Source organism: Trichosurus vulpecula, chromosome 4, assembly GCF_011100635.1.
Source record: "Trichosurus vulpecula isolate mTriVul1 chromosome 4, mTriVul1.pri, whole genome shotgun sequence".
Taxonomy (NCBI): Eukaryota; Metazoa; Chordata; class Mammalia; order Diprotodontia; family Phalangeridae; genus Trichosurus; species Trichosurus vulpecula.
In genome coordinates this window covers 363,969,668-363,993,454 of record NC_050576.1, presented here as the reverse complement: position 1 = coordinate 363,993,454, position 23,787 = coordinate 363,969,668, and the positions used below count along the sequence as shown (strand labels likewise).

The 23,787-nt window shown below is 36.0% G+C and overlaps 2 pseudogenes; both read right to left on the bottom strand.

Moving 5' to 3' along the window:
- Nucleotides 1–4,218: 4,218 nt before the first annotated feature.
- On the bottom strand, nt 4,219–5,102 carry LOC118847254 (annotated as a pseudogene).
- Nucleotides 5,103–8,721: 3,619 nt separating this feature from the next.
- On the bottom strand, nt 8,722–9,204 carry LOC118846366 (annotated as a pseudogene).
- Nucleotides 9,205–23,787: the final 14,583 nt, after the last annotated feature.

Below are 23,787 nucleotides of genomic sequence, written 5' to 3'. Positions count from 1 at the left end.
TAATAAAAACATTACTCTAGAAAACTAACATATGCACACATGCCCACACATTCTATCGCTGAGAGTCAGCATGTCATAAAAGATAGGGAGTTGGCCTTGGAGCCGGAAAAGCCTAGATTGCAGTCCTATTTTTGATCCTTCTTGGTTCTGTGATCCCCAGCAGGTCACCTAATCCTTTGCTCTTTAGGGAACTCTCTAATACTATAAGTTGCCAACCTCATCCTGGAGTCACCTATACCAATAACATCACCGGTATAATTTGTATATCCTAGAGCATTGTTAACATTTCATCAGTTTTTAATACTCTTAGTGTGCAAACAAGGTTATATTCAAGTACCATTTAATGAGACAGTATCAGATGTTTCATTAAAGTTAAAATACATCATATCTAGCGATCTCCACTAGTTATTATAATTCTCACCTAGTCTATCCCTAAAGCTAGACATATTTTGATGTCCAGTACTGGACATCTGTAACTTTAAGGCAATAATAACAATGTAGATGATAATTGTCAAAATGCTTATGTAGTTCTGTATTGCAGAGTTTACGAGACTCTCCACATGGAAGGTAGAAGAAGTAAACCATTTATTCAGACACCACAGAACCATATCACACAAACCATTTATCCAGACTATCACAGCAGTAAAACATTCCACACACAATATCACAACCTGGAAAGTCGCCATCCCAAAACCTCTCTGGCCCCCTTTTGGAGTCTCCCCAAAAAACTCACAGTACAGTTAAGTCAGCCTGTTCGGTTCTAACAATCATGAGGGCGGCCATTGGCAGCCAGTAGAAGCCATAACCTCTCTCTCTCTCTCTCTCTCAGCATTTCCTGTGACATAACTTCCTTTTCCTGTTAGGATTAGTGGGTGGGAAAGATCTTCAAATCTAATTGCTACTACAACATCGAAGTCAGTTCACCTGGGTTTTAATTCCTTCTCAGACCCTAACTATGGAACATTGGACCAATTGCTAAATCACTCCAGACTTCAGCTTCCCCATCAATGATATAGAATACTAATCTGAAAGATCTCTTCCAGCTCTTAAATTCAATGCTAGGAAGCACAATATATGAGGATTTAGAAGAGGAGGAAGAAAAAAAAAGAATTTTCATATAGGAATTAAAGATGTATTTCAACTTTGAGAGTTTCATGATTTATAGAAAGTCAATCTGCATCTCTAACATGTAGGTTTTTTTGGAAAGAGCCTGAATATAATTTTTTGAACTACAGAAACAAAAACATAATATATGTGGCATAAGTTCAATCTAACATAAAGAAAAGAACCTACCATGAAGTCACATGTAATTATGTGATCTTCTGTGAGTCACTGAACTGCTCTGGGCCTTTGTGTTCTCTGCTGTAAAATGAGCAAATTGGGCCAGATGATCTCTTGATCCTTTCTAGAATTATTTTTCTCTGATTTGAAATGATCTCTAACGTCTCTTCCTATTCTAACATTTCTGCATGGCTCTAAGATTCTTTCATTTAGAAGAGTTATTGTACAACTTACACTGATCAGCTTAAAATTTATTACCAGCAATACATTTGAAACCACCAGTGAACATTTCCACCCATGTGTTAGGAGTAAGAGTAGTAAATATTGACAGTATGGAAGGCTGGAAAGACATGAAGATAATGAAAATTGGGAAAGAAATATCTGGGAATTTTCAGCTGACATAAAATCTGAGATGTGGTTCTTTGCGCACACACACACACACACACACACACACACACACACACCGCTATATCTGATCCTAAAAGTATGCATTTTAATTATTCAAATGAAAATGGTAATTTTCAGAATATCTATTATATGGTTTATTAACTTGGCAAGTTAAGATTCTTACCACATAGGAGTTAATGCCTGGTTTAAAACAACAACATCAAGGTTCTCCAAAGAACCCTGCAGAAAGCTGCTCTATACCTAAGGGAACGTCCTGATGATTCCAGAAAAAAGATTGACAGAAGTTGTGAGTTATACATTTGCCACCTATGTTTGCTAACCTGAGTAAAATTCCTCAGGACTCTGTGTAAACTGCTGGGAAAGAGTGTCACAGACTTTGGGGAGGATCTTAATTGTTTTTATCTGTTTTTTTATTAATCACCTATGATGTATCAGGAACTTTATTACATACTTTACAAATATGATGATGGTGATGATTAATAATATAACACTATTAATAATAATACTAAAAAACCAACAGCAACAAACTGGACGTTAGGAATTACTTGTCTCTTTCAGGCTTTTAGGTTACCATTTGCAGCATTATAACAGTAACTAGACACCAGAGCAATCTCTGAAGTATTTAATTTACAGTCAGGGATCAACTTGGGATTTTAGGGAATCTTCTCTACCATATCAGACTATATGATCATTTATATCAACAATCTAAGTAAAAAACAAAATCATTGTGCTTATGTATTAGAAAAGGATGCAAGCAAAGCCCTATTCTTTATAGTTATCTCATAGATACATACCTATTCTCTACATATTCCACTACATTTTCTAGGTTTTTTTTGCTTATTTTATAGTTGTCTTTGATCCTAGTACTTAGCTAAGGTTGCTATAGCCTATTACTACATTGAGAAAATATTCCTCAGACTTATGTCAATTATTTATATTAGATAGGCAATAGAAGGAGAGGTGAAGCTTAAATAAAAATCTTTACAGGAGGCTTTTTTTAAAAACTACATTATGAGAAATCACATGAGAGAATTCCTTCATGACTTTCATTATGGATCAAAGGAAAAATGTTTAGGGTACTTGTTGCAAGGCATTGTGGGAGATCAGAAAGATCGAGGATGTGGTTCAAAGGGGCAGAAACTCAGGATCCTATAGTTATTTGTACTGAAAGGTCACATGGAAATTTAGAAGAGGACCTTCAACACAATTAGTTATAGAATATATGGTATATATATTTTGCCTTTACTCAAATATATAATGGTGGAGTATATATTGGAATTTTCAGATCCGATAATTGGACCCAAACACTTTTGGTCACCTACTTTGGACCTCTCAGATCCCTACTTGGAATAGCAGCTGCAATGTTCCTATTATCTAATAGAGACCATTGCCTTTTTTTTAAAAGCCAGTGGCTGTGGAAATTGGCTCATTTTGCTGATAAATGACAGAAATGGACATTGTTGAATGTGAACTCAGGGGATGTTAACTTTTAAAGTTTTATTTTCCAGAGAGCTATCTCACTAAATCCTATTGACTTGCTTTTAGTTGTCAGCATTTTTTGCTGAAAATGACATAAGACTGTCACCATATTGGATCGTTCACTATTGCTATCATTTCTCCTTGAAAATCTCAGACCTTGAGACTCTGAGACCTTATCATTCTAAATGGTTGCTTAATGAATTAGTGATTGAAAAGGGGAATGTATGGGATGAAATCAATAGTGGTATATATCACTACTTGATTTTCAGTCATAAACTAGAAAGAGACACTTATTGATGTGGGATACTTCCAAAAATTTTCTGCATGGCAAATTGATTGTGATTGCCTCTACATTAAAAAAAATGAACTACTTTAGACTAGAGTTAATAAATAAATTGATGCTGTAGATTAAAACAACAACAGCAACAACATAGATGTGATTTAATTCGCTCATCTGAGTCCAGAATGTTTCTATGCTTGCTGTAAAATACTCAGGGAAGTAAGCTTCTGGTTTGATAGCTAGTTTAAAACCATCCTTCCAAACAAATTATTTCTGTCTGTCTTAAAGAATACGACAGCCTCTGAGTGTCAGTTTTTACCCCTTTCCTCCACTGGAGCAGCTCAAGGTATATAGGTAGAAATCCAGGGCACATCCAATAAATCAATGAGTGATCATAGCCCAAACAAACACCAAAGAATATACACATTGGCATACCCCAATTGTGAGTAACAGACCCCAGTGGCATAACCACTTGAAATGGTAAGTCACCTTTCCCAGTGAATCTACTTCCTTTAGTTCACAGAAAAGGAACACTTTTTATGCTGACAGGCACTAATCCAAAGAATTTAAAATAAAAAAAAAACTTTGCAATCACACATAAGCACAAAATACCTTTATTTTGAACATTGAACTCTGCTCCATTTAAAATGAAGAAGAAAGAACACAAATTTTATTCAGCAAATATGAGATAGAACAATACTTTATTCAAAATCAGAATTACTGAATTTTAAAGCTGAAAGGCACCCCTGAGGTCCTCAATCTTTTTTTTTTAGCTATTCCAAATATTTTAATAAGAGTTCTCTGGAAGGCATTTAAAACACCAGTTTGTGTGGATAAACTCCATTGGAGAGAGAGAATACAGAACGCAGGTAGCCACGGAGCTGAGGAATTTTCTTGATTTGGGGCAGGATCTGAGAGTCCACTGTTTTCTGATCAGCCTTGCGCTGCTTTGTAATCTCGTATTTCTCTTTTTCTGTGTCAAAAATCTCTCCTTCTTGGTGCCTAGGTTTACGGAGCCTCTTCTTCTTGAAGTAAGCATCAGTAAGATGATTTGGAATTTTTACACCTGAAAGGTTAACCCTGGTAGAGGTGGCAATGACAAATTTCTGATGGGTCCTTCTCAGAGGAACACGGTTGATGGTCAGAGGTCCAGTCACCAGTAGCAAGCCACTAGCCAGCTGCTTCAGGAAAACCACTCGCTTGCCCCTGTGGCGGCCAGTGAGCATGATCAGAACAGTGCCTGGCTTGATGCTAGCTCGAAGTCTCCTCACATGCTGGCTGAAGGGCTTTTTGCCATGACTTAGCAGCTTTCTAGGCACATCCTCAGTAGGGTAATACCGAGGCATTTTGCGAATCTTTACCACACGGGTTCCTCCATTCTTATCACCACCAACTGGCTTTGAGATAGTAGCAGGCACCTTCTCTTTCTTTTTCCTTTCAATCCAGGTTTTTGGTGCAGCATATTTCCGCTTGTACATGGCTCTCCGGGAATACATTGCAGACCTGGAGTATCTACCAATCCCTCGGGCCAGGACTGGGTTCCACTGCAATGCTTTCGAGGCTTTTTCACCACCTTTTCAGCCACATCTTCCTTTTTGTTCTCTTTTTTTTCCTTTATGACCTTCTTTTCCTTTGGAGGCTTTTTGTCCGCCATCTTGAGCGAGGGGAAAGAGCTGAGGTCCTCAATCTTAAGAAGAATCCATTCCATCTTACTGAAAAATAAAAGAAAAAAGATAGGTATGAAAGCTATTAAGAAGGGAAAGAAAGCGAAGATAAGAGAGGAAGCTGAAAAGGAGAAAAATATTCCTAGGAAAGGAGAGGAAGAAACAGACACATACACAGTGAGAAACAGAGGCAAAAAGGAAGGGAAAAAAGATGAACTCAGTAGGTTTACCTTATTCATAGACTGCTTTTGTCTCTGCTAAATTATCACCTGTTGTCATTGCTTTTTCAAATGACCATTTGAAATGTCCTTCAACTACTCTGATCTGCAGTAGTGGGGACATAGACAATAACTGTCAAAATTTAGCATGATGGAATAATGTCATTTCAGGATCAAGGTTAAGTAAGGCAGCCTATACTACAAGAAGTTGCTCAGCCCCACTTTTATATCTTCAGGAAGATGTAGGCTTCTAGTCCAAGGGTGGTGGTACTGACTAATTGTGTGTCTACCTGATTTCTCTGTGCTGGGCACTTTCCCCTCTATACTCTTTCACTTGATAATCTCATTAGATCTTGTGATTTCATTTATCACTTTTGTGCAGATGACTGTAAAACCTATATGTGTATTCTTAGTTCTCTTCCAAACTACCATTCTACATCACTAACTGCCTATTGTACATTTCAAACTTAGGCCCTTCACACTTAACATGTCCAAAATAGGATTCATTATCTTTTCCTATAAAACCCACTTCTATACTGAACATATCTATTATTGCTGAAGGCACCACCATCTCTTCAGTCACCTGAGTTTGCAACCTCATTGCTATCCCAAATTCTTGAATCTCACTTACTCCATAGGATTAATCAATCACCAAATCTTATCACTTCTCTCAGTGTTCAATCTCTTGTATTCTTTCCTTTCTTTCCACTTTTACAGCCATTGCCCTAGTTCTGGAGCTCATCACTTCTCCAATTGGTTTCCCTCCCTCAAGTATCTCTAGTCAGAATCCATTTTGCCCATAGGGATTTTCCTAAAGCCCAGGTCTCACCATGTCATATTCGTGTGTGTGTACACGCGTGCGTGCGTGCACACACACACTCACGCACACACCACATTCCAGTGGCCTCCATGATCAATTATAATGTTCCTCTGTTTAGCACTGAATGATCTTAACAACCTGGTCACTTCATACCTGTATAGTCTTTTTACATATAACTTTCCTCTACATACTGTATAGTACAGAGATACTGTTTAATTTGCTATTTCTCACACATACTCCACCTGCCATCTACTGGATGACCCTCCCTCATCATTGGAAAGTCTCCTTTTTCACTTTTGCCTCTTAGAGTTTCTGGCTTCCTTCAAGAAACAATTCAAATACCACCTTATATAGGAAGCTTTTCTCAGGGCTCTCAGTAACTGGCATTCTCCTTTCTATCATACATACCTATTTGTGTTCATGTTATCTTCCCAGCTAGAGCAAAAATTGCTTGATGGTAGGGCCTCTTTTTACTTTTTCCTCTTTTCTTAAATGTTTATATAGTGTTTGGTACATAGTAAGTACTGAACGTATGTTTATTAATTAATAACTAAATGATTCCATGAATTTTATGCATTGATTAATTCTTATAATTTGATTTAATCATTAATTTTTCTTATGAGTTTTACCTAATTCTTTATGATTAATTCTTTGGCCTCTAAGTCCTAATACTTTTTTCATATTTCCCTTATTGATTACAATTGTTATAATATTATGGTTTTTCCTTAATATTTCTGCTTTATGAGTTGTTTATGCTCTAACACATGGAAATTTTTCACAAAGTTTCATGGAAAGCTGTAAAATGCATACGTCCCTAAAAACTTCCATTTAGTAATCTTAAATGTCTATCGTCCCTAATTCTTCTAATATTCTACTCAAAATCTTAACATCTTTCCTGTTTAGATTTCTTTTAAATCTGTCTTGACTCAAAGAGATATGCTGGTGTGCCCAATATTTTTTTCTTTGTAGTTCTCTTTGTATTTTGACTATCTTTTCCTTTAAGAATTTAGATATTATTCCCTGGGTTCATAAATATTTAATACTAGAATTGTTTTATTATTTCTGGTGCTTTTAACTTTTATAGTTTCCCTGCTTATCTCTGCACATTAATTCTATTCCTTTTCATGCTTTTTCTCAATTCAGAGGAGGCATTCAGGATTTTACTACAACAATCTTATTTTTTACATTTTTATAAATATTTGTATTTTAAGTATTTTTCATTTAAACAGCAAATTGTTGGGATCTCCTTTATGATCTATTCTGTAGTCTTCTCTGTTTTGTGGGTGAATTCATACCATTCGCATTCATGTTTATGATTGTTACCTTGCGTCCCTCCCAAATATCATTTCCTAGCATATTATTTCCTCTCTATTCCCTGCTCTTTAAAAAAGTGATGGGGAAAGGGAGAGATATTAAATATTGTTTAGTCATTTTCCATCTTGAAATATATTTCCTAGGTTGTCTATTTGTAATGGTACAAAGAATGGGACTTTTTTTTTTTTACTGTTTTCTCTTTTAGAATTCTAAGGCAGTCAAGTACCTTTGATGAGTCTTGACTTTCAAATGTAATGGTAAGCAAAGTGGACTTTTTGTTGTCTTTTGTTCTAGAGTGTTTCTCAGCACTAAGGCAATCTGGTGTCTGAGTCTTGCCTTTGTTTGAATCAAGAGTAATTGATTGGAAACAATATATATGATGTGGTGCTAGTGATTAAAGATCTTTCCCACACCCTTTTTGCTATATAGGAGTTGAGCCTTCAGGGCCCTGAACAGGGTGTATATGACCCGAGGTTGATGTTTTGTTTTTGGGTACACTCATTGGAAGAGTGTTGGTGACAAGGCTCTGGGTAGTCATTGAAGCCTCCGGTTTTGAAAACCCTGGTGCTGGTACTTCTTTCTCTGTGGTAACTACACATGTATTGCTATGGTCACACAAAAGCCTGTCTGTTGATCTGTCTATATTTTCTCTGTTTGTAATTTCTGTTTGTATTTGCTCTGAAGTTCAGGGTGCTGACTTTTTCCCCTGAACTAAGTGAATGATACATGTATGTTTAATTAAAATGAGACTCTAAACCCCACAAAGTTGCTTTCCTTAGAAAAGCAGATCGAAGAACCTGTGTGCTAGCAGCCCTTCCGTGGGCTGATGTTATTGGCCTTACACAGCCGTAGTAACAGCAAGTAGCATTGTTGTTACACTATTTCATCCTACAGGGAAGCCCTGTAATTCTTAAATTATATCTCCTCATGCTATTTTCACACTTAATTTTTTTGGTAGTAGATATTTATTTCTTTTTTTGTCTTTTGACTTTTTTGTAATGTTCCTTGTGGCATTCATAGACATTTTGAACTTAATTTTCTCTATTCTATTTTCTAAGGTGCCCATTACTTTAGCAAACTTTTGCAAATTCATTTCTAAACTGTTTATTCCTCTTCATAGTTATCCTCCAAAGCTACATTTTGAATCCTTTTCTTGTCCTTAATATCTTCTTTAGTTTCTTTAATTTTGTTTCTTTTAAATTTTTTTTTAACTGGAAAACTTTTTATTGTAGGTGGAGTGGGATAGCTGGACACAGTTTAGATGATTCCAATTTTGTTGGCAACATCTAAAGCATTGTAGTGTGGAGCAAGTCAGACATAGGCCTTCTTCTCTCCATAAGGCCAGATCAGTGTGTTGACCTTGGCCACGTTGGTGTCATACAGCTTCTTTATTGCCTGCTTTATCTGATCCTTGTTGGCTTTGAGGTCTACAATGGAGACTAGGGTGTTGTTGTCCTCAGTCTTCTTCATAGTAGACTCAGTGGTCAAGGGGAACTTAATGATGGCATAGTGATCCAGCTTGTTTCTCCGAGGGGCACTTTTCCGAGGGTATTTGGGCTGCCTTCGAAGTCTTAGTGTCTTGGGTCACCGAAAGGTGGGGGATGTTCAGATCTTCGTCTTTTTGTGGCTGTGGACACCCTTCAACACCACCTTCTTGGCCTTCAAGGCCTTCGACTTGGCCTCTGTCTTGGGGGGGTGGGGGGTGGGGGAAACGGCTTCCTTCTTTGCCTTTGGCGCCATCTGGGGGGAAAGGGTCTTAATTTTTTTTTAGATTCTCTTTTCTTGGTTTACATTTCTGCCACTTCTCAGTAATTCCCCATCCCTCTACAGATCATTTCCTTATTACAAATAACTACAGTGAAAATCACCACATTGAGCCTGAAAATGCAAGCCTTATTTGGCACTATTTAATAAACATGTATTAAACACCTACTTTGTGTCAGATACTGTGGTAAACCTTGGGCATATAAATATGAAAAAAGAAAGATAACACTTGCCCTCAAGAACCTTTTGATGTAGTGGGGAAAGACAACACAGAGAAGAACATTGAAAAGAAGGGGTAGGGGAGTGGGAAGAAGGCTTTTTGGGGGGTCTCTTCTTATATATACTTAGATCTATTTTCAAGCTATTCTTCTGGACTTTCAGGCTGGGGTTCTGTTAACTCACAGTATTTCTTCATTATATTAGGGGTTTTCTAGTGTTTGTTAATTTCTTTATTAGGAATGGTTGATGATGGTTCTCTTCCTCTGCTCTCAACCCCATTCTTATCTAGCTGCTGCTTCTGACCTTCTCTTGGCTCTGTAATTACTAGAATACTCATCATAGAGATTCCTCAGTTCAGGCCTCAGGATGGGAGTAGAGAACTGTTAGAATTCATATAGAACTCTGAGAACTCATTGTTCCCATAGGAATTGTGCTGGGGAGGTATCAAGCTCTACAATTATATAACTGCTACTCTTCTCCCTTGGATCTAGCTCTGAACAAGGGCTTTCATGAGCCAGCCAGGAAATAGAGACTAAGCACCAGCTTAAAATGAGTCCAGGCTCCGAGCCAAGAGATGACGACCATTTACCTTCTTTCTCAGCATGGGCTCAGAATGAGACTGGCAGTGATTGTTTAGGGTAATGGAATGATTGCTTGTTGTTTTGTCTCTTTCTTTTTCTTTTTCAAGAAGATTGCTTTACTGTAGATATTTCTTGTTAATCTCTTTGATGAACTATTTAAAATTTTTGTTATAGTTTCATATTCTTCTTGAGGTGATTTTTAGAGACAGCTGTGTTTCAGCTCTTATGTGCTACATTTGCCGGAAGTCTCCTTGTAGATCTTTTGGATAATGAGAGCTATTGTTTTCTGTGTGTGCACCTAAGTTGTCCTTTCCCTGGAATAAAGATTAATTTAAAATGTTTGTGAAGTCAAAATTAGTGGTTAAAAAATTCTAATGTAATATATGTTTCAAAATAATATGAAATTTTAAAGTAAACTAAATAATACTGGAAATATGTCAGCATAAGAAATGAAAAATATGGTTAATTCTAATGAATGCCTAGAAAATATCTGGAATTATAGTCATAAATATGGTCTCAAACATTTAAGAAGAAACCCAGCTCAAAATAAACCTCAACATTCCTGGAATAAATTATTTATTCCCCAGCTCCCCAAATTGTAAACATATAAGCAATATACAATGTCTGACTACTTCAAATTTCACTTTACATAATTGTTTTGGAGGTATATAGTTACCTATCTATGTATTCTCAGGCATTTAGATGTATTTCCTGAGGCATCATATAAAATTAATTCAGTTTTGCCTCCTAAATTTGGGGAAATGTTGAAGCAAGCCAAGGTACTTTACATTGCCTATTTGTTCATAGTTTTAGATAATGTGTTAAATAATTAATTTCCTAAATAGGTATTTGTGTCTCTCCCTTTTAAGTCAGAACACTTTGTGTTCTGGATACATAGTAAATGATCCAGGTTGAACTATTAGAAAGATTTATGTAATCATCTTATCTGCTGCTATCCTTTCCTCAAAAAGTAATAACACTTCCAACTGTGAGAAATGATTGGAGGTCTGTTTTCTCTATACAAATTAATTTCATGTCAGAAAAGATAGGAAAGTTTTGTGATCTAGTGGGTCTTTCGTGATGAGTTGGATTTGGGGAGACCCACTGGGTCTGAAAACATAAAACCATAAACCTGAGATGCCCTCCTTGTCTTCCTGATTAGAAGGTGATGAGATGTGACAGTGAAGTACAAATTATTCTGTTTTACTCTCCTCTTTACCATAGGAGATGTGTATTCTTTGAGTGTTGAGTGGAGAGGGGCTTCTCGACCCCATTGTTTGTTATTCTTTCCAGTGTAAGTGGTTAGTCAGCTACTTAGATGTTATAATTTGAGGGGCATAGGAAGGTCTCTGACTAAAAATAGTTTGCCCTGTCTAAAATTCCATTAGAGATATATTATAAAGGAAGATTTTTCCTGTTAAAATGCAAGTACTTTTAGGTAAGCAAATTGAGCTGTTTAACATGATAGTATAAATGAGTTTATCATATCCATTTCAAGATGATAATAGGAGAAAACATCTGTTCTAGCAAACTCTGAGAGTAAGGAAAGGAAAAATATATTGGGTACATCTGGTTAAAAAAAAAGATAAGAAGCAACATTTTTCTAATCAGGATATACTATTGCGCCTGCCAAAATAGTAAGGTCACTGATAAGGTAGAATATGTCCAGAGAATCCTACCAGGATAGTGAAGGGCCTCAAGCTCATCACATAAGGATTGGTTGAAGACCTTGGACTTATTTAGGGTAAAAAAAACAACAACAACAACAGTGGGGCATGATAATTGGCGTTGTGATAAATTATAAGTTTGTAAAAGACTTTCTTGTGGGAAAAGATGAAATTTACCATGATTGCCTCTAGAGGACAGAATTAAGAGCCATGGGGAAAAATTGCAAGAAAGGTAACATGAAATATATCTTTTCCTTTTTTATGTAAAACATTTCTCTATTAGTAATTTTGTATAAGAACTCAAATAAAAGAAAAAAAGCTAAAGAAAGAAAGTGAAAAATAGCATGTTTCAGTCTGTATTCAATCAATATCAGTTCTTTCTCTGGAGGTGGGTGGTATGCATCATTATTAGTCCTTCAGGATTGTCTTAGATCATTGTATTGCTGAGAATAGCTAAATCATTCACAGCTCTTCACTGAAAAATATTGCTGTGAATGCATAGAACGTTCTCCTGGTTCTGTTCCCTTCATTCAACATCAGTTCATGTAAGTCTTTCCAGGTTTTTCTGAGATCATCCTGTTGGTCATTTCTTATATTACAATAATATTCCATCACAATCATATACCACAACTTGTTCACCCATTCTCCAATTGATGGGCATCCCTTTGATTTCCCATTCTTAGCCACCACAAAAAGAGTTGCTATAAATATTTTTGTACAAATAGGTCCTTTTACCTTTTTTGGATGTCTTTGGGATATAGCCCTAGCAGTGGTATTGCTGGATCAAAGGGTATGCACAGTTTTATAGCACTTTGGGCATAGTTCCAAATTGCTTTCTAGAATGATTGGATCAATTCACAACTCCACCAACAATGCATTAGTCTCCCAGCTTTCCCACATCCCCTCTACATCCAACATTTTCCTGTTTTTTCATATTAGCCACTCTTAGAGGTGTGAGGTGGTACATTAGAATTGTTTTAATTTGCATTTCTCTGATCAATAGTGATTTAGAGCATTTTGATATGACTAGATAGCTTTGACTTCTTTCTGAAAACTGCCTGTTCATATCCCTTGATTATTTGTCAATTGGAGAATGACTTCTATTTTTATAAATTTGGCTCAGTTTTCTAACTAGAAATACTTGTTGCAAATTTTCCCCTAGTTTTCTGCTTTTCTTGTAATTTTGGTTGCATTGGCTTTGTTTTTGCCAAATTTTTAAATTTTATATAATCAAAATGATCTATTTTATGTTTTGTAATTCTCTCTATCACTTCTTTGGTTCTAAATTCTTCCCTTATCCATAATATGACAGATAAACTATTCCATATTCTCTTAATTTGCTTATTTTATTGCCCATTATGTGTAAATCATTTACCCATTTTGACTTTATCTAGGTATATGGTGTGAGATGTTGGTCTATACCTAGTTTGTACCATACTGTTTTCCAGTTTTCCCAGCAGTTTTCTGTCAAATAATGAGCTTTTGTTTCAAAAGCTTGGATCTCTGGTTTTATCATATACTAGATTACTATGGTCATTTACTATAATTTATTATAATGTAATTTGTACCTAATCTATTCCAGTGATCCACCACTCTATTTCTTAGCTAGTACCTTAGCTAGCATCGTTTTGATAATTACCACTTTATATTACAGTTTGAGACCTGGTATGGCTTGACCACCTTCTTTCACATTTTTTTCATCAATTCCCTTGATATCCTTGAGCTTTTGTTCTTCCAGATGAATTTTGTTATTATTTTTCTAACTCTATAAAATAATTTTTGATAGTTTAATTGGTATGGCACTGAATAAATAGATTAATTTAGGTAGAATTGCAATTTTTATTATATTGGCTCAGCCTTTCTATGAGCAATTAATATTTTTTCCAATTGTTTATCTCTGACTTTATTTGCATGAAAAGTGTTTTATAGTTGTGTTTATACAGTTCCTGGGTTTGTCTCAGCAGGAAGATTCCCAAGTATTTTGTATTGTCTACAGTTACTTTAAATGGAATTTCTTTTACTATCTCTTGCTGCTGGACTTTGTTGGTAATATGTAAAAATGCTGATGATTTATCTGGGTTTATTTTGTATCCTGCAACTTTGCTAAAGCTGTTAATAACTAGGATTTTCTAAGTATATAATCATGTAATCTCTTTGCTAGTATTTTATTTAAACATTTTACATCAATGTTCATTAAGGAAATTTGCCTATAATTTTCTTTCTCTGTTTTGGCTCTTCCTGATTTGGGTATCAGCTAAATATTTGTGTCATAGAAGAAATTTTGTAGGACTCCTTCTTTGCCTATTTTTCCAAATAGTTTATATAGTATTGGAATTACTTGTTCTTTAAATGTTTGGTAGAATTTGCTTGTGAATCTAGCTGGTCCTGGGAATTTTTTCTTAGGAAATTCATTTATGGCTTGTTAAGTTTCTTTTTATAAGATTGGGTTATTTAAGTATTTTATTTCTTCTGTTAACTTGGGTAACTTATAGTTTTGTAGATATACATCCATATCATTTAGATTGTTAAATATATTGGCATATAATTGGGCAAAATAGCTTCTAAGAATTGTGTTATTTTCTTCTTCATTGGTGGTGAATTCACCCCTATCATTTTTGATACTAGTAATTTGGTTTTCTTCTTTCCTTAAAATCGAATTAGCCAATGGTTTGTCTATTATATTGTCTTTTTTGCTAAAACCAGCTTCTAGTTTTATTTGTTAATTGAATGGTTTTCTTTCAATTTCATTAATCTCTCCTTTGATTTTCAGAATTTCCAATTTGGTTTTTACTTGGGGATTTTTAATCTGTTCTTTTTTTTAGTTTTTTTTTAGTTGCATGACCTATTTTTTTGTCTACTTTTTCTCTATTTTATTGGTGTAAGCAATTAGAGATATAAAATTTCCCCTAAGCATCACTTTGGCTGAATCCCATAAATTTTGGTATGTTGTCTCATTGTCATTTCCTTTAATGAAATTATTGATTGTTTCTGTGCTGCATTCTTTCAAAACCCACTTGTTTTTAGGATTGAATTATTTAATTTCCAATTAATTTGTATTCTCTCTTTCCATTGTCCATTACTGAATGTAGTTTTTATTGCACTATGGTCTGAAAAGGATGCATTTACTATTTCTGCTTTTCTGCATTTGGTTGTGAGGATTTTATGTCCTAGTCTCCATTATAGTAGCTCTTTCATGTCTCTCTTTTATGTGGGATAATTTACCCCATTTGACTCCCACCCCTTCTTTTTCCTGTGCAATTTTCTTTCTCACCCCTTTATTTTCTTTGGAGGGAGGAGCAACATCCCATCAGAATCACCTTACATCCACACCCTTTGTCTATATACTTCTTCTAGTTGCCCTTATAGTAAAAAAGTTGTTAAGAGTCACAAATATTATCTTGCTGTATAGAAATATAAACAGTTTAGCTTTTTTGAATTTTTTATGTTTTCTCTTTCTTGTTTCTTTTGTTTTGCCTCTTTTTGTTTCCCATGAGTCTTGTATTTGGAGGTCAAATTTTTTATTCCCCTCAAGTCTTTTAGCTAGAAATGCTTGAGAGTCTTCTATTTCATTAATATCAATTTTTTCTCCCTGAAAGATTATATTCAGATTTGTTGGGCAAGTTATTCTTGATTGTAATCCAACTCCATTGCCTTCTGGTATGTCATGTTACAAGTCCTACAGGTCTTTTATGTGGAAGCTGCTAAATCCTGTGTAATCTTGACTATGACTCCACATCATTCAAACTATTTCTTTTTGGTTGCTTGCAATACTTTCTCCTTGATCTGTGGGCTCTGGAATTTGGCTATGGTGTTCCTGAGAATTTTCTTTTTGGGATCCCTTTCAGGTGGTGATTGGTGGATTCTTCCAATTTCTATTCACTTTCTGGTTCTAACATTTCAGGGCAGTTTTCTTTGAAAATTCCTTGAAAGATGTTGTACAGGCAGTTTTTTTAATCAAGACTTTCAGGTAGTCTAGTAATTATTATTTTTTTTTGTTTTTGTTTTTTGGCAGGGCAATTGGAGTTAAGTGACTTGCCCAAGGTCATACACAGCTAGTACATGTGTCAAGTGTCTGGGGTGGAATTTGAACTCAGGTCCTCCTGACTCCAGGGCTGGTGCTCTACTCACTGTGCCACCTAGCTGCCCCCTAGTAATTATTATATTAAATCTCCTGGATCTAATTTTTAGGCCAGTTGCTTTTCCAATGAGAAATTTCACGTTTTCTTCTATTTTTTTTCACTTTTTTGATTTTGTTTTATTGTATCTTGGTGTCTCATAGAGTCATTAGTTTTCACTTTTTCTGGCTCTAATTTTTAAAGAATTATTTTCTTCAGTGAGCTTTTGTACTGCCTTTTCCATTTTGCCAATTCTATTTTTTAGGGAGTAATTTTCCTCTGTAAATTTTTATGTATCTTTCCCATACTATTGACTTTTTTTTCAAAATTCTCTTACATTACTCTCATTTCCCCCCAATTTTTCTTCTACTTCTTTAATTTTCTTTTTAAAATCTTTTGTAAGCTCCTCAGGGAATTCCTTTTGGGCCTCAGACCAAATTACATTTTTCTTTGAGTTTTCACTTGTAGATTGTTCTCTTCTAAGCTTATGCCTCAATCTGCCCTATCACCATAGTAACTTTTTATAGTGAAGTTCTTTTTTTATTTTTGCTCTTTTTCTTTGCCTTTTTGTGACTTGATGTTTTTATGTGGGAGTTAGGCTCTGGTCCTCCACTGTACCAAGCTTTTGGGCTGGGGCTCTGGGTCTTACTGTTGGCTTTCACTGAGCTTCAGGGCATAGCTGGTTGCTTTCTCTGGAGAGTAGGCTTCTTTTCTGCCTTGTCCTGGAGGTGGGGGCTCCCTTTTGGCCTCCCCTGGGTGTGGGGTTTAGCTCTTGTCCTGTTCCAGGGGTGGGGCCTTACTGCTGGGTTGTTACGGTAATGGTCTTTCTGGTGGCTGGCCCAGGAAGAATCTTGTTTCTGGTCATCCCTAGGGGTGATGCACTGCTGCTGGGTTGCTGTGGAAGTAGGGCCTCTCTGCTAGCAGGACCTGGAGGAGTAATTTTGTTGTTGATCTGCCCAAGGAATGGGGCCCTGTTGCTGGGTTGCTGTGGAAACAGGATCTCTCTGCTGATAGGCTCCTGGGACAGGTTCTTGCTCTTGACCAGTCCTGAGGCAGAGTTTTGCTACTGGTGATCAATGGGGTCAAGGCCTCACTGGTAGCTTGTGGGATCTTGCTGAGCTGCGTAGACTGCTCACTTCCCTACGGGGCTACTGGCTTTCAGGAGGGCTAGTCCTTGCTGGCAGATTGACCCAGGCTTGGAGCTTTGCTATAGGCCTTCTGCTGTGACACTGGCTGCTGTTGCTCTTGGACTTTGCTCCCCTCACATCACAGTGAACACACCTTCCCTGAAGTGCTGATAAACTGCTTTCCTGCTCCTACATCAATTCTGAGTGGTTTGGAGGGGAATTTGGGAGGGTTTCAGACAGTTCATTCTTCACTCCTTGATCTTGGCACCAGAAGTCTACATGAAACATATTGAAAGGAAATAGACCAATGTGCTATCTTGGAGTGTAATGGAAGCCTCAGAGTTGTGGGTTTTCCTCACAGTAGCTCTTCAAGTGAAGGCAGGATTGCCATATATTGGCTGTGACAGAGAGTATTGTTTGGACTAGATGGCTTTTGAGACCCCTTCTCACTCTGAAGTGATATAATCCTGTTTTTCTTTGTTTTCTGAACTGAGAGAGGGAGAAAGGCCATCAAAAGAGTAGGCTCAAAGGGGGATGATAGGATTTGTGTGTTTTACCTTTTTTCTTATATATATATATATATACATATATACATATATATATATGTATATATATATATACACACACACATACATACATATATTATACATAATTATATATATTATTATAATTGGCTTTGTTTTCTATCCATTTCATTGAATGAACATTTATTCCACTCTCTTCCACAATTTCTCAGTCAATTAATACCAGAGAAAATAGAGTTTTCTATACATACATATTAGATGACATATTGGATTTGGAGTCAGCAGGAGTTGGATTCCTGCCCCTGACACTTCTGAGCTCTGTGACCCGAGTCTTGTCTCAGTCTCAGTTTCCTCATCTGTAAAATGGGAATTATGTCTATACTCACTTATTCATGGGATTGTAATGGCACTGGAATTAGATCATGTTCACAAAAGTGCATCAGCATTTTGCTGTCCTACTGTGGAGATTTTCCATTATAGAGGTTATGCAAGTATAAGGCAAAATTATTGTGCAATGAGAGTGACAATTGGCCACTTTAGTGGTGAGAAAAGGCATTTTGCTGAAGAAGAAATGTAAAAGTACGATACTAGTTTCTATCCTTGGGTAGAACAAGAGAATCTGGAATCCCTCGAACTAGTTTGAAGACTAATAAGTAGTAAGAATTTGAGAATCTTCCTAAATTGTTTGTGTATGCTAGGTGTACCATTTGATAAAAAATAAATATAGTTCAATTTTGAAAACAAATCAAAATAGTTTGTCTCACAGAATCAGAATATAAGAGTTAAAAGAAGTCACCTATTCCAAATGATACCCGAACAGGAGCCCGCCTCTATAACAAAGCTGATAGGTGGCCATCCAACCTTTGATTGAAGGCCGTAATGAAGGGAAAGCTACCTCCTCTTTCCACTTTGGGATAGAAATGTTTCCTTTACACCAAGACTAAATTCACCTCTTTGCAAATCCCATACCTTTCTTTCAGTTCTACCTTTTGGGGCCAAGCTGAATAAGTTTAATCTCTTTTCCACATACTAGCATTTCAAATACTTGAAGATTGCTTTCGTGTTTCCTACCCACTAAGTCGTCTCTTTTCCAGGCTAAACATTCACACAGTTCCTTCAAGTAATCTCTTCATATTCATTGAAATATACGACTTATCTATTTTCTGAGGTTGAACAAGTATTAAAAAAATAAATAAAATTCAGTAGTATATGAAAAAAATAGGTACTTTTCTAAAATGAGTGATTTATCTAGTAGACTACATTTATAATTAAAGAGTGGTATTTTAAAAATAGATAATGGGGCCATATTTGGTAAATAAGTTACTTCCTTAATCTGGCTCATAATTATAACTTCATCCTGACTTCTTCACTAGGTTAATGATTAGAGGTAGGAGGGGAAGGGGTTAGTGTTCCTGTTTTCCTCCATGCAGCACAAATGGGATTTTTGCTCTGTTTTTCTTTTCCCTATCACATTTGGCTACAGTCAGATTCTGAGTGGTTTTATTTCCTGTTTCAAACCCATGTACTAGAACCTCATTAGTTTCTGTTGTAGTGCAAATTTAGACTAGTACTGATGTTATCTGAACTGTAATGGATAACAGCTACTGCTTCAGCACCATATATACCTAAATGGAGATAAACAGGACATTTTTTTATCTGTGGCATGGTGATCTGACCTAAGTGGATCAGAGTAGATAATTGTTATTATCAGATAGGTGAAACCATAGCCTTTCCAGAAAAAAAAAATATTCCTAGAAACTATAGATGACCTTTTCAGTCACTGCCTCTGGTCAGTTGTATCTAATAAGCTATTTCCTCTTGGAATGAAACTTCCAGAAACACGGGTACACTGACGGTGCCAAAGAAACATTTTTCATCCTCCAGTACATACCCTCAGGCTGCACAGTGTTCTATCATAAATATAGCCAGTAGAGGCTTTATTTTTAACTTAATTGGAGAGACAGCTATGGTGTAATAGGAAGTAGCTTATTTGAAGAAATCTGGGTTCAAAGCCTAGCTATATCAGTTACTATCGGTGGGAATATGTACAAGTCAGTAAAGCTGACTTACCTGATAATGGAGATAATTTAGACTATCTCTGTCTTGAGAGAAGAAGCAAAATAAAACAACAACAACAAAAGAAGAGAGCAAATAGTATGCTCCCATCTGCATTCAGACTCCAAACTTTTTTCTCTGGATGTGGATGGAATTTCCCATCATGAATCTTTTGGAATTGTCCTAGATTCTTGCATTGCTGAGAAGAGCTAAGCCTATCAAAGTTAGTTATTGTACAATGTGGCTATTACTGTGTACAATGTTCTCCTGGTTCTACTCTCCTCACTCAGCATCAGTTCATATAAATCTTTCTAGGTTTTCTGAAGTCTGTTTGCTCATCACTTCTTATAGCACACTAGAATTCCATTACATTCATATACCACAACTTGTTCAGCCAGTCCCTAATTGAAGGGTATCCCCTCAATTTCCAATTCTTTGCAACCACAAAGAGAGCTGCTATAAATATTTTTGTACATGTGGGTCCTTTTCCCATTTTTATGATCTCTTTGGGATACAGTCCTAGAAGTGGTATTGCTGTGTCAAAGGTTATGCGTATTTTTATAGTCTTTTGGGCATAGCTCCAAATTGCTCTCCAGAATGGTTGGATCAGTTCACAACTCCACCAACAATACATTAGTGTTCCAATTTTCCCACATCTTCTCCAACACTTATCATTTTCCTCTTTTGTCATATTAGCCAATCTGATAGGTGTGATGTGGTACTTCAGTTTTTTTCATTTTCATTTCTCTAATCAATAGTGATTTAGAGCATTTTTTCATGACTATAGATAGCTTTAATTTCTTCCTCTGAAAACTGCCTGATTATATCCTTTGACCATTTATCAATTGGAGAATGATTTATATTCCTATAAATTCAATTCAATTCTCTATACACTTTAGAAATGAGGCCTTTATCAGAGATACTGACTGCAATAATTGTTTCCCAGTTTTCTGCTTCCCTTCTAATCTTGGTTGCATTGGCTTTGCTTGTGCAAAAACTTTTCAATTTGATGTAATCAAAATTATCCATTTTGCATTTCGTAATGTTCCCTAACACTTGTTTGGTCATCAAATTTCCCATTCTCCATATATCTGACAGGTAAACTATTCCTTAATCATGTACCCATTTTGACTTTATTTTGGTATATGAAGTAAGATGTTGGTCTATGCCTAGTTTCTGTCATACTGTTTTCCAGTTTTCCCAAGGTTTTTGTTAAATAGTGAGTTCTTATCCCAGAAGCTGGAGTCTTTTGGGTTTATCAAACAATAGATTACTATAGTCATTGACTGTTATGTCTTTTGTACCTAACCTATTCCACTGATCCTCCACTCTATTTCTTAGCCAGTACCAGATAGTTTTGATGATTGCTGCTTTATAATACAATGTAAGATCTGTTATGGCTAGGCCACCTTCCCTTGCATTTCTTTTCATCAATTTCCTTGATATTTTGGACCTTTTGTTTCTCCAGATGAATTGTGTTAGTATTTTTTCTAGCTCTATAAAATAATTTTTGGTAGTTTGATTGGTATGGCACTGAATAAGTAAATTAATTTAGGTAGAAATAACTTATTCTGAATCCTTAAAATAACCCTTAAATTATTTACACAATTTAAGATAAAGTGAAAAGTTAAACAGAAACTTCCTTGTTGTTCAGTCATTCAGCCATGTCCAACTCTTCATGACTCTGTGGAACATACTGTCCATAGGGTTTTCTTGGCAAAGATACTGAATTGATTTGCCATTTCCTTCTCCAGTGGATTAAGGCAAACAGAGGTTAAGTGTCTTGGCCAGGTTTACATAGCCAGTGAGTGCCTGATGTTGGATTTGAACTGAGATCTTCCTGACTGGCCCAGCTATCCACTGAGCCAGCCTGCTGCCTCTCTCAACCCCACCCCCCAATACAAACAAATCAAAACAAAATAATAACATAATAATTATAATAACAAATAATATATAATAATAACAAAATAATAAGCTCCCAATTATGTATGTAGTTTAAGAAGAATACTCACTAATCTAGCTGTGTCCTAACAGTAATTCTCCACCCTAGCTAGAGTAGTCCATGCATTGTTTCTTTCTCGGCACTATTGATCTACTGAGCCTCCTTCCATTTGCTCCACTTAATCCCTTCTCCTTAACCATATTTTTCTCCACTGAAAGCCCTGAGATGTGATTACTAGGCCAAAGCAGTTGTTAGCTGCCACCACCTTTTCACAATGAACCAGGGTTCCTCTCTATCCAGTTTAGTCAGTGGAGGTGGTTACAGAAATTTTCCTTCTCCCTTTTCCTACTTTCCAAAACCAGTGAATAAGTCTATTATATGTTTTAAAGGGCTTTACTACTAACCCTATAGGAAAACATAGGATATTAAAATAACAAAGGAAGTTATTACAAAGGTCACAACCATCTTATCAGTTAATATTGGTTCTTTGTGTATTTTCCTTACTGGAAACATGGCTAATTATGTTTTGATCTATTCCTTTTTTTTCTAAAATTCTCTAAATTCTTCTTCTAGATCGTGTCCTTGGAGTCAGTCAGCCCAATCCTGTGTGTCCTGAAATTTAAGGTGTTATAATTCTAGCTGATGGAGATTCATTCAGTCCAGGCAGTCATTCGGCTCAGTCTTTCTAGATTCTGATCCCTTATTAACCCTTACCATTTGGGGCGAGAGCAAAAGCCTGGAGCAGTCATCACTTTTTTATACCATTTCCCCAAGCGCCCTAAATGTTTTTCTCTTGTGTTCCATGTCTGTATAGTACTGAAGATAATCCAAAAAATTAAGAAATGATTTTCTTCATCAGAAGAAAATCTTCAGAAACTTTATAATCTAGTTGGAAAAGCAAAATACATGGACATCCTAGTCATGTGCTTTGTTTCCATAGGTAAGAAAAATCTATCCTCTGTTCTCCAACATTCCTCCCTCTTTCCTCCTGCTGACTTTGATAATGGCCTGCTGCCTTCTCCTAGAACTTTCAATGGCTCTGGCTATATTCCAGGAGCACAACCTATGGCTGTTTCCACCAAGCCAAAAAGGATTCAAGCAGAAAAAGCAAGCCATATTTGTTCTCTGAGGACAAGTCTAAGTACAAAGCAGCCAGCCTCTCACTAGAAGCACAGTACTGTGGAAGGATCCCTGGCTCTGAAGTCAAAGAACCTGGTTTCAAATCTCATTGTAGATGTCATTACCTTTCTGACCTTCGGGAAGATATTGAACACCCCGGGATGTCGTTTTTATCATCTGTAAATTACGGGGCTGGCCAGTATGTTCTCTGATGCCCTTTCTAGTTCCATGCTTCTATGATCAATAAGCGATAATTGTGCTATTCATGACAACTTATGAAATTGTCCATTTAAAATAGTTCCCCATCCTGTTCAGTCACCATCTGCTTTCTTTGTAACAGTGGTGGAATGGTGGGTACAAAGATGCTTAGGATTATAAAATTTATATATTGTGCTTAAATATGTATTTAGTTTTTTATATTCTTCATGGGAGGTTTGTTTAAAGACAAGTTGACACACTGGGAGGAACACAAGCACTTAACATATTGACATTTGCACTAGAAATGAGGGGGCAGAAATAAAGGAAATGCAGGTAAATTTAAGAATAGCGTATACATTCTCCTTAGTGAGACAAATAAAATAATTTTTGAGTGGGTTTTGTTATGCACTGAAAGGTAACAACAAATATCAATTCATGGGGCACTTGGCCATCTGAACATGCAAGGCTGATGAATATATTTCATCTTATTTGAAAGAGTCTCTTGCAAAAGAAAAAAAAATTGTATGAAGAATTCAAAATCTTTCAAACTAAGTTAACATGTAAATGCATATTCGGTGATTTCAGTGTGTAGGCAGGCAGAGAAGGATGTTCAAAATGATATTTTAAAGAAAAAGAAAAGGATAGAATTCGTTATAATTCAATGAAGAAACATGAGGCGGCAAAATAATGAGATGTTAGGTCTCCAGAAGAAGGGAAAATGTTGAAAGTGTTCTAAACAGGCTTCCAAAAATGAGATTGTGACTACTAAGGAAGTCCTGTAGTGATTTAGAATCTTAATAAAAGGACTGAATGAAGAATATATAAGGTTCAAAATTAGAGCTTTAAAATTTTAGTATCTACAAATCTCCAGTATCTGTAATCTTTATATTTATAAGTATATAAATAAATATTAAACATCTATAAAATCTTTAGTATTTATAAATAGAAGAGAAAAATTTTGAAATAATTTAGTGGTTTAGAACAAATGGAGAATTTTAATTAAATTGACGGA